This window comes from Engystomops pustulosus, chromosome 11, assembly GCF_040894005.1.
Source record: "Engystomops pustulosus chromosome 11, aEngPut4.maternal, whole genome shotgun sequence".
Taxonomy (NCBI): domain Eukaryota; kingdom Metazoa; phylum Chordata; class Amphibia; order Anura; family Leptodactylidae; genus Engystomops; species Engystomops pustulosus.
In genome coordinates, this window is record NC_092421.1 from 38,539,987 (window position 1) to 38,553,006 (window position 13,020).

Sequence of the window (13,020 nt, forward strand, 5' to 3'; positions counted from 1 at the left end):
ATTATGACACAAAGAAACACATATATATAGTCTATAAAAAATAGACTACAAGTCTAACTGCCTCTGTACAGTAAATGTCTTTATTAAAGGAAACCAATCATTCTCTTTTGGTGTTAGAACATTAGAATTTCTGCAACTGACAACCGGGCTTTACTATCTTGTTAACCCCTTAACGACCCATGGCATGCTATTCCATCATGGCGTCTGAGCCCTCTGATTACATTGTACAGCAAAAAACAGCAGCTGAAACCCGCAATGGGAGCAAGTACACATCACAGGTGTTTTAGTGGCAGTGTTAAGTGGCATGGTCAAACGTGATCATGGCACTTGGGGGCACATTTATCAGGCTTGTAACTGGTAACTGGTAACTTGTGCCACAATTCTCAGTATATGCCCTGGAAATGTGCCTATTTCCCCCTTATATCACCTCCATGCCAAATAGGTATAAAGGGACTTAAAAGGGACACAGCTGGTGGCTCAGTAGGCCAGCGCATGGCATTCCTGCCCCACACCTGTATACTGCATATAACCTGTGCTATGGTGCAAGTTTACATGAGGTCAGACCTGGCATAGATGTACCCATCTGAGGGTACCGACTTGACGTCTCTTGTGTGACGTCACCTCGCCCACCCCTGCACCTCGAGGGAGGTGCTGGGGTGGGTATAATAAGCAGCCCAGAGTGCCGGTCATCTTGCCCCCACTCTCCAGGCTGCTAATTATAATTCTATATTTCTTTCTAGGTGATCCTGTCGTGTTAAGATTAGCGATGGACAGCAGGAGAATCAAGATGAAGAGGAGCAGGAGTGAGCATCTTTAGCTGTTGTTTTTAAGTGGTTGATTTAATGTTTAACCATAATAAAACAGATATATTGTCCAACCAATGTTTTTGAGGTTGTATGGGTAGAGCTTAAAGGATAAGCCTTCTCCATTCATAGAAGGTAACTCCATAATTGTACAGCAGAAACTCAAAGGTAATATCTGCGATCAGAGCTGGCACCAATCACAGGTGTCAACCTTTAAAAAGCAAGCTGCCATATCGAATTAGATTGTGTCTCCTTCCACCCCCATAACCCCAGTCTTTCATATCATGGTCTAATACACATGCACACAATCAGATTTACATTTTTTGTTAAAGTATTAAATATTGAAAAAGGGTGATGTCTTATTTGTACAGTAGAATGAAAACCATAAAAGTAAAGCCTGCAAGAACTGGACCAATTATTTTTTTTTATTGCTTAGGAAGTACAAAATATCCTATAGATAGCACTCGTATGGCTCTGTTAATGGAAAAAGAAAGTTATAGCCTTTGTAGGCTAAAGTGTATAAAGTTGTCCACTTCATCAAATAATTGATATCGTTTGTTCAATGAAAAAAACTATTTATCAATATACTTTCTGTATCAATTCCTCATTATTTTCTAGATCTCTGCTTGCTGTCAGTCTATGGGAAGTTACATAGTTTACTTCCAGGGAACAGAAATCTGTCCATGGTAATGTGATGTCACACAGGTGCATGGCCAATAGATCACATGGCTCTGATTACTCTGTGATATAACGAGTGATGCACCTGGGTGACATCACATGACCCGTGACAGATTTATGTTCCATGAAAATAAAGTATGAAAATTCCCATAGGACAGCAAGCAGAGATATAGAAAACAATAAAAAATTGATACAGAAAGTATATTGGAAAATTGTATAACTTTTCATTACACAAATAATATAAATTATTTGTTGAATGTAGACAATGGGGGTTATTTATCATTTGCTCAGCTCCTTGTGGCTTTGGCCACAAAATGCATAAAAAGTCTCAGCATATAGACCAACAGGGGACTGGAGTAAGTTTGAGACTTTTTATGAGACTTTTTGCAAAAGTCTCAAGCCATGAAATTGGGTTTGCACATGTTGCACTAGCAGTAGTTCTATATTTAGGCCAGATAAATGGTGTATATAGTCCTGTGATACTTTTTAGCAGTGAAAAGTCTCAAAAACCCTTTGATTCTTTTTTATGCCAAAAAGGCCCAGGAAAACCAATGAAAAATAACCCCCAATGTCTTTAAGTGCTACCAATATGCCTTAATATAAAGTGCAGAATGTTTGCTATGGAAATTCTACAATGGACCGGTCCTGTAAGTCCTTAATAAAGAACAGAATTATTAAGTCTTACAATGTCCCTTACATGACTACACATTTCAGACTCCCTTTTTTCTCAAAATCACGGCAAAAATAAGCTGCATTCTCCATATCCCATTTTCTTCCCTAATCCATTCCAAGTATCCCTGTCCCTTTAACTATATATACCTATACCTTAAGCAGGCAAGAGACAATAAAACCCACTGAAATGCACTTGCTAAACATTCAGCAAGTCTGCACACAGAAGCGCCATCCTTGAAGATTGTGTTTAAATATTGTGCCTTAGTCTTGGCATCTTGATAAATGACTCCCAAGCTGCAAGTTGAATCTTACATGTGTAAACAATGTTGTTTCCACTTTTTTCGTGTATATTCCATAAATCAAATATTTAACAGACAGGGTCTGACTCTGCATAATAATTCTATGCAATACAAACACACTCATTCAGTTATGTGTCACAGTTACTCGAGCAGCCATATTTATCCACTCATGTAATACTTCTTCGTATCCTTTCTCCTTGGAATTTTTGCACAAGCCTTCCAGCGTTTACAGCAAACAAATTATCTCGCTGTATTCTACCTTAATTATGCTAATAGGAGATTGCTCCATAAATCCGGTTCTTATGAATGAGTCTCAATGCATTGCGCTGTCATCGGGGACATCCTGCTTTCGGTACAGATAGTGAGACGGTTGCCAGATAAGGCTTATCCTGTCAGATGAGTAATTTATTCAGTCACCTTGACGTGATGATAGTGTGGAGGTGGACTAGACTATAGATATCATTTTCTATATAAAAGAGTCCCTCCTTCTGGCAAAGCAATTACTATAATGTCATCTGTGTGAAGATTTGTCTCCTGTATGTTCTGCATTACAGCGTTTTGAAGAACAAGAGGTCATCAGAGAGAAGAAATCTACAATATGAGGAATATTTATACAACAGCAGTGAACTTTTCATGTTGTTGGGAACGAGAAATTAAATAACTTTCACTAGTTGTCTACAATGTTGTTACAACTTCCAATCTGGCTTGGGTTTAATTGATTTCATTCTTCCTCAATAATTCAGACATCTGCTCTAGTCTGCTATTGTTCAAAGAATTATGATGTACAGCTCAAAGCGCGACACTGCTGGAACTTCTTTCAGTGAAATTAGTCACTCAGTTCTCATCTAAGATCTCATCAATATCCCATGACTATCTTTTTTTGTGGATATTTGTCAAGAAACAGGAAGCTGTGCTTCAGTTCAAGAGGTGTATTACATTGTCACAACAAACAAGTCATCGGCCTAAAAACGGAGGAAAGAAATACTCCAAATTATGTAGAGAGAGTAGGTATGTCAGATTTGATAATATGTAGAATTATTTTTATGTAAAGGAGTTGGACCAAGTGTCCAAGTTCTTAACTGTACATAGGTTGAGGGATAACAGTTTTGTTAGGGCCCCATGAAAAGTTCCATATGGATGAATGTGGAAGTTGTACAACATACAGCACTTGGCACATGTGGCCTTCCATGTTCATGATTTGTCAGGATCCCACCAGACAATTTCAGTACTAGTGTTGAGGAGACACGAGCAAGGTTTGGGTGGGTGCGAGTTGGGCAAGTCTTTTCTACTGTCATTGGCACTTGAACAGATCTCAAACATTAATGTCACATGAGCCACAGACAATGGACCACATTCTCATTGTTTACAGCCTGATAATGTACAAGTTCATGGACAGGTCTAAGGCAACTCGATTATGTTTAGACATTCAAAACAACTGGTAGGATAGCATGCATTCAGTTGTAATTGGATATGAGATTGGGAGCAACTATCCCTTATTGCATTATAATTGTGCTACAAAATGTTATTCGTATGGCACATGTGAACGTGGCCTAAGGCTGGAATCAAATTTTCTCTTTTGGCAGTAATTTTAGTACAGAATTTTGAGCTAATAAAATAGTAGATTAATACTTTAAAAAGCATGGACTTACTCCTGGATCCACCTCAGACTTTCTAACCCAAGATAACCATGAATAACATAAGGAAAGAGACATATTATGCAGATATTGGGCGTAAAGAAATGATTGCATTTCTTCATTTCTGACTCCGTTTATTGTATCTAAATGTCGATAAGAACAATCACACAAGTTCCATAACCAATTCACTGAAGATAATGGAAAGTCAATTATGATCAGATGATTCGACTCCCAGAAGAGTTTTGATCTTCTGTTACAGGCACAGAATATCTGCATCTGCACAAATAAATGATCCCCGTGTACTTTGTGTTTTTTGTTGAAAAATTGTTCCTGCCTGCAGAAACATTCATCTAGAATTAAAAAATGTATACATAAAAAGCAGATTTCATCTTAATGCAAGATACACATTGTTATAAATAACATAATTAAAATCCAATTATATCACAGTTAAAATCAAATCACTGACAATTAAAACAGTCTTAAGCAAATGAATAATGTGTTCTATTCTGTATCACATTATGAAAAGCTGTTAAAAGACATTAAAGCCTTGCATGGGGGATCAAAATCAGCCAAAGCCGCTCTGTTAACTTTACTTAGTGGGAGCTGAGGTGATTGAGATGAAAAGCCCCAAACAAAAGTAGAAACATTACTACAGAATCCATTGTGGATAAGAAAAGATCCTTAAAATGTGGTGCAACCAGCAGAGATGAGCCGGGGGTCATCTTTACAGTCAAAGTGTGGGACACTTACACACGTGGACATGAATTTTTTTTATTTTTTTATTCTGTTGAAGCATGGATGCCTTTTATTTGTTCATTTACATAGATATTTATTTTTACTTTTGTCACATTACTTCTGTGGCCATTGTGTGTTTAACTTTCATTAAAAAATTTTGTCCATGTGTATATCACAGAGTATAGGAAAGGGTTCATTTGGGTGGGGGTGCCAACAAGACATGTGTGTTACATGTAGGTGCAGCTTGTCAGTAAATCCTCCTGACTGTGTAGTTGTATGTGTAGTGCCCTGAAGCAAGCAGCATTGAATTTTGCACATTTGTGGACATTTGCTGTTTACAAAGTCAGCAGTTTTTTACTTTATTTAACCTAGAGAGTTGACTTGCATTGATCTATAGTTTTTAGTACTTAAATTTTGGACTTAAAGAAGCTGGTAATTTTACACAGCTTTAGGGTTTATAATAGGAAAAATCTGACCTGTTTACTACAAAATCAGACAGCCATAAAGTATTATAGGGACTCCATATAAGTCTATAGGAGACTTATCATCCATATTGCCTGAGAGACCAGAAAAAGAAAAAGCTGTAACAGGGACACTCAGTCATAAATCTTGGGTTCACAGCCTTTGGCCAGGGTACAATTCTTCGGAGAAAGAAACTGACAGATAGCCCAGGCCTTTTCTCAATGTAAAATCTGAATTATGAATTTTCATGAGATGAACTAAAAATCTGCATCACAACCTAACTTTACTTCAGTTTAATAGAGACTTGACTCCACAAAATGTGGATCAAATTTCATCCAATTTCTTCTACTTTGCAGCTACATTTATATTCCAACACACTTTCAACTGGATGAAAAATCTGCAGCATGTCTTCAATGTGTTAACATAACCTCCCTATTAAAGGAAATTTACCAGATCCAAGATGTGACTGTGGTAATCATCTAATATTTTTTATCCATGGCCTCAACTTTTCATACTATGTTGATGAGACAGAAGGGCTCTGGGGTTATTACCAGAGCCCCTCTATACTGCAGATTCTCAAGCTGCTTTACTGAAAAGGAGCCCATCCTTCCATCCCATCCCTGAGACAATCTAACAGCCTGTGAAGCTGCAGCACTAAGGGGCTTAGGTAACATCTCCAAAAAAAGTTTATTTTAGAAGGACGGCGGCCATGGGTAACAAAGAAGTCACAGTCATGAGTAAGTGTCCCTGGTTTATCCTGATGGGTTTTGATGTTAGATTTCCTTTAAGACTATGGAAACACAAACGTTTTTGACTTTTTACTACACTTTATGCTTACATGTTTCGTGCCATAAAAAGAACACGAAACACGAGCCAGGACTTTTTGCTACATCCATTTCTAACTCAATAAGCTGCAGCAGAATGTACCTAAAAAACAAAGCTAGTTTTTGTAGCTTTTAGTAGTAAAAGATGAATGGGTTAACTAGAAATTGTAAATTGTAAAATATGCAATCAATATATCAATGGGAGAGAGTGATCAGAAGTGAGAGTGAGAGAATGTCCATCAGCTCCATAAGGGTGAAAGGGGTAGTCTGGACATGAGCGTCTTGCTGTTCTTCTTGGAGCCCTGATTCTTGTGATCTGTGGGGGTCCTAACATTGGGGCCCCCACCGATCAGCAAGTCAAGTCCTGTCCTGTGGATAGGGCCTAACTTGTTTTGTGGGAAAACCCCTTTAAAAGATTCTTCAATTCATACAGGAGTGCATTATGGTAAATTTTTAATATAGTTGTTGAAATTTAGAAGCTATGACCAGTAAACTATTGCCTTTTTTCACATGCCAGTTTTACAAAATGTCATGGGCTCCAAAAATTCAAAAATTTTAGGCAAAATAATTATGTTGCTGGAGATAAGTTAGCACCTTTCTAAGCTGAAAGGCAAGTACAGCTGTTGATAAATTTCCCCATAGTACATTCTGGAAAAATATGTATGCAAAGCTAAAGTGAGTGTAACAGGGTTGTTTGGCAAAAAAATGTTTGTAGACTAATGTAGACTAAATCAATGGTTTCTTTCCTGTGAACATAATGGGTATGGATAATATACTTTTGTAATCAGTGCTCTACAGATCAACATGCTTGGTACATGGAAACAGACCATTATGCTGGTTAGATCCGATCGGCAGACAGAGGCTCCAGTAATGGGCTTGGTTTATGGCATCTGACCTTCAAATTGGTCTGTTTCCATGGGCCAAGCTTGTCCATGTGCAGGTAGCCTTAGTCATAGTCAAGAAATACCAGGGTTCAATTCCCTGGTGTTGGGTTTTTCTAACCCCGTTTGACCAGCTATGATCATGGGAGGAAGTTATGTCTGCCCACTCAAAAGAATGGCTCTTCATGAATTGGATCAAAGGTCTAAAGGGTCTTACGGATATGATTTATCAAACACCACTATAACTACTATCTATGCTGCAATTGCTTTATCTAGATTATTATATTATTACATGTACAGTAGTTTAAACATTTTTTCCTGCACTGTCTTGATATGTAATGCTATTGTTTCATAGTCATACATGATAATATACTTTGAACCCATTCTCAGAATAAATACTCTTCTCATTTAAGTTCCGTTGATATAAACTACAATCACAAGATTGCTCAGTATCAATTAAGTATCGGATTGCTGTAGGGAGATTTTCTGCTTTCATACATAAAAGATAAATGCATTCTCAGTGTAGGTAGACAGGACACAGAGCAGCGGGACACCAGAAGACACAATGCAGAGCAACAACTACCCATCTGGTCACGCAGAGAGATCAGTCTTAAAGACTAGAGAAGATGTCCCTCAAAATGAGGAAAAACAGCAGGCTGAAATCATGAGATTGAAGAAGTGCCAAGCACCTAATCCCCCGTCGCCAATTAATAAAATAAATGATATAGAAGTTGTTCAAGCTTCCTGCTTATGAATAAATAATGATGAACATGTAATGATAATTTGTGGACAGAGTCAGAGGGAGCAAAATTTGGCAAAGTTAGTCGTGGACTCGCTTGTTTTGGGTTCAGCTACAGGAGCATCATGATGAGAATCATGTGCTGGCTAGGATAAGGTTAATTACTAATTGAATTGTCAAATGGTAAATGTATATTGATCCATTTATAGCAAAGAATATACTACAAACATTTTTTAGGACCTATAAAATAAATATATAGAGAGGGGATAACCCCCACACACCTGGTTTTGGCGTAACGTGAAGAAAAATGGACACAGACAATGTGCCCTATTTCTGAACCCCTACCTACTTACATTATCCCAGACAATATGGCAACAATTCCACCAAGTGCTAAAGTACAAAACACAGAAACAAAGACAAAGCAGTACAAACTGATAGTCAGCAGAGTGTAGTCAGCAGAGACATGTCACAACAAAAAGAGCAAATGTAGTACAAAGTCATAGGACAGTTGAGTAGTCTAAATACAAACCACAGATCAAGATATCAGGAAAATAGTTATAGTTCCTTTATTTTTATATCGCACACAGAATTGCTAATTGCCACAGGAACATACACAGTGACTTACATACAAAATTAAGCTTAAAGGCGTATTCCCACAAAGACAAGTTTCTTAAATGTATTAAGGATAACAAAACAGCTCATTCTCTAATTCACTGTTATTAACAAAAATACCGCATTTCACAGATATAAGTCTAACCTGTCTCTATCAGTCCTGCTGTACACAATTTCATTTGCCCCTGGTTTCCGACCCTGGATCTTCTGACTTTAGGGTTGGCAGCCATTTTGTCTAAGGCTTCATGAGCTCCTCTCTCCTCCTGCCCCCTGAAGGGGCTCCTCCCCCTGCATTCCAGGACGAGCTCTCACACAATGATACAAATGCTGACATCTTACCGGCATGTACACAGCGTGAGGAGTGTAAAGCTACAAGCTGCAGGCAGTTTAAGTTCTTTATCCAGTGAGGGTGGTATATAGTAGAGATGACAGTATGTGTGTGTAGCTGAGAAGTAGAAGTGCTGAGAATGTTATATGCACATCATGTATCATCTTTCATCTCTGATCTTTCTCATCTCTCTATGTGTCAGATACTAGTACAATATGAAACTAAATGAAAGTGTATAGAATCCTGTACACTGATAATGTAACCACATTCTCAGCTCACAGAGCTAGAGGGATCATAATGTGTCTGCTTAGAGAGTCTCCGCCTACACCCTGGACTCTTACAATGATCATCACTGAGTGATAGGAGCTAAATCAGCAGTAAAACTGAGTAGACTTGTAAAGTAGAGGGATAAAAATTATCTTTATTGTATCAACATCACTAGGGGATTGAAATTTGAGGAAAGTTTCATGTGAAAAGTTTCAAAGTTAAGGGGAAAGTTAATAAAAAGACCAATCTCTTTGATTTTACTGTATATTACTTAAATTGGAGAATTGGTAGTTCTGTTTAGTGATTGGTGAATACCCCAAAACACTTAAAAATAACCCATTGGAACCCAACTGTAGGACTAAGCATATTTTTCTACAACATAACTGATTCTAAAGCAAGTACTAAAGTAAAAGTAGTTACGCAGTAAAATTAGGTTCAGTGGCAGCATGAGTCCTATAACTGTTTTGAGATTTCATTTGCTTTTAAGTCTCTAGTAACATTGGAACAATCAGGGCCAGTGCCGCTAGGATCCCACAGGGCCGAATCTCACTATGATGGGGTTATATATAATTAAACTATAAAGGGGGCTGTATACATAATAACCATGTCAGGACATGATAAATAGTTTCTGAATTTTCTGCCACCACATGAGTTTACTGCAAAGGGGCCCACTGAGGCTCTGTTGCCCAGGGACCTACTGAAACCTGAAGCCGGCCCTGGGAACAATCAGATGACTTATATCATTATGCATTTGCTTTCCAGGTTTATAGATTAATGTAATTAATTTTTCGGAATGACATAATGTTGTGATAATCATTTATATGAACTCTATACATATATAGTCCATATCCTATCCATATAAAGAAGGTTTTTGCAGTTCTGTTTACATGGAATGGAAAATGTAGTTATATTTTTCCACAGTGGCTTCAATGTAGATGCCCTTTGTGCCATACAGACTTTGTCTTATTATTTTAATTGATTTGTATTTTTATTGTACTTTGTTATTTTTAATCCTTTTTTAATAAATCCACTTAAATTTCTGTAATGCAATGTTAGAAAAGGAAATGTGCCAAACTTCCATTGTATATCTGTACTTGACATTCATTTAAAATGTTTGCTTAATAATGTGCAGAACTGTGAAATGAAACATGCAATTGTTCCTAATGTATAAATACTCATGTAGCTCATAAAGCTTAATTAAAACAACCATCAAAATCTATCATGATAAACTAGGGGCACTTACTCATAGCTCCAGGTACTGTGACAGTGGTAATATTTATATATTTGTTATCCTCCTAAAATCAACTTTGACAATTACTCTAATGACCCAGAAGGACTCTGGGGGTGTTACTAGAGCCCTGCCGTACTTCAGATTCACAATCTGTTACACAGTGCACAGATACTTCCTCCCCTCCTGCTGTGTAGTGAACTTGTGTAGTGAGATTACATCAAGAAGAGATAGGGGTAGTGCTGAGACAACCCAACAGCCTGTGAAGCTACAGCACAGAGAAGCTCTGGTAACGCTGCACAAACCACTTAATGGGCAGATAAAAAAATAGGTCCTTAGAAAGACTCAAAATGACCTCCACTGAGTACTGAGAGACAAATGTACTTTCTATATACAGGTAGGACAATACCCTAAAACGTGTAATCAATGCATTTAAACTATTTTCTACAGATCCTGATGACCACTGCCTCTGCACTGGTGCAATCATCCAGACCCTCTATTTCTATATCCCTCCTGTATGTACATTCAAGACCCCAAAGAAAGGGGAAAGCCAGCAGCTGCAGGATGGTATAATAAGGCTATACAGAAGGTCTTAATAAAGTTATGCACAGAGCAGAAGATAATCAGGTGAGAGCATCACCATGTGTGTCTCATGATGGGACATTTATACCGAGCATATGTTATTTGCCATATGAGGGCTTGTTTTGCTGTATTTTTGCTTGCAATTCCAAATGTACTTTTCTAACGTTAACATCTACCTATTTTTAGGTCCATAATTTTGGCCATAATTTTCTGTTACTTCTTTGACTTCATAAAAGATGTATTAACTCTGCATGCAGTTACCACTAGGAGTAACTACATATGAATTTATTCTGCTAGCATTGCACTCAGTGGGAGCAGTATAATTGTGAAGGCACCATGCTTCCTGCAGCAGTCAGACATTTTTTCTTCATGGTAGCTACATCACTGTTTAATTGTCTAGCTTAAATGCACAAAATCATAGATATTTTCATCATTCTTACATAAAAGTAACTATTTCTTGCCATTTTTTAAGTTTAAAGGGGTATTCTCGTCTCGGCATTCACATTCAGTTTCATTAATCTGCCATATATAAACATTTCTTCAATTGGATGTTATTAAAAAAAATGATCCTGTGTGAAGATAATTTCTCATAAATGTAGTCATGTTGTCCCTTAGAAACGAGATAGCTTCCTCGGATACGACCACGTCACACTCTGGCAGGGGTGGCCAGACATGCGCTATAGAGTCCTGCCGGACCACCAGGATTCAGCAATCATTACCACAGGACGGCTGTGCGACATAACTACCGGACATTTCATATACAATAACCTTTTGTTTCTTTGTGCACTCACTCCAGCAGAGGTGGCCGTATCCGAGGAAGCCATCTCGTTTCTAAGGGACAAAATGACTACATTTATGGGAAATTATCTCCACACAGGAACATTTTTTTTAATAACATCCAATTGAAGAAATGTTTATTAATGGCAGATTAATCAAACTGAATGTTAATGCCCAGATGAGAATACCCCTTTAAGTTTGAATTGCAAATACATTCAAGTAAATTAATAAACCATAGTCCAAATCTTCCAACAGTCCTGTCGTTGTGGTACTGGACAGAATAAAAATGCATCAAAAGTGCACAGGACTTGTAAGAGTTAAAAAAAAAAAAAGTAGGGTTCCCTGCTGGTTTAAGCACTTGGCTGGGGCTTGCAATTGTACTGTAATGATCTAAGAATCCTGCTCAGTTCTCCAGGATGTTTCCATTAATGTGATGAGGCTGATTTATCATTATCCACCAGTGCTCGATGATCCCCTGCCCTTCATGCCACGCCGGATATACCAAGACACCACGCCGGATATACCAAAACGCCACACAGGATATACCGAGACGCCACACAGGATATACCAAGACGCCACGCAGGATATACCAAGACGCCACGCAGGATATACCAAGACGCCACACGCAGGATATACCAAGACGCCACACACAGGATATACCAAGACGCCACGCAGGATATACCAAGACGCTACGCAGGATATACCAAGACGCCACGCAGGACATACCAAGACGCCACGCAGGACATACCAAGACGCCACACAGGATATACCAAGATGCTACGCAGGATATACCAAGACGCCGCGCCGGATATTCCAAGATGGTCCGGCACGAGCACGTTTCCTGGACAATCCTATGTCAGGTTCTGCTGTGCATTGAATTACGCCATAACCTGCACCGGGTCTGGCCTTGCACAGCACTGCCTTGCACACTACTTGCCTCTCCATGTCCTCTTGCACCTGCATAAGGTGGTATATATAAGTGAAACTGGTGCAGAAATAAACACTGCACAACAGGCCATTGGCCGCATCAAGATGATCTTGATATATCGGGCAACACAGGAGATAATGCAACATTATCATATTCCAGCACACGAGCATATTATAAATAATTCCCTGTAAGTTTACAAGCACACGTCATGGATTTAACACTGGGGCAGAAGGGAAAGAAGGGATTCCTAGCATCAAATATGACTATAATGCTCAGAGTCCAGTCCTTTGCACTGTGATCGGTTCATAAAATAGAACCAGGAGGATTCATGGACCGACCACCATTGTGTGTTGCTATCTTTATAGTCAAATTGTAGATAGAAGCAGTGTTGAGGGATGAGAACAGGAACATAAAAACACAGTCCTTCAAAGGTGAAATTTTACTTCATTTCAAGGTTACTTCATTCCACTTCACCTAAAGGAGCCTTGCAGAAAACCATGAGAATAGTCCAGAACAAACACTTTCCCAGTACTGGAACAGATTTATAGCTGTGGATATCACTCTAGGACAG

General features: G+C 38.5%; 1 protein-coding gene across 7 annotated transcripts in view; it reads right to left on the reverse strand.

Annotated features, from left to right (window-relative positions):
• Positions 1-13,020, reverse strand: part of GRID1 (glutamate ionotropic receptor delta type subunit 1) — a 1,020,611-nt gene that overhangs the window by 543,187 nt on the left and 464,404 nt on the right. The gene's annotated exons all lie outside the window — the stretch shown is intronic.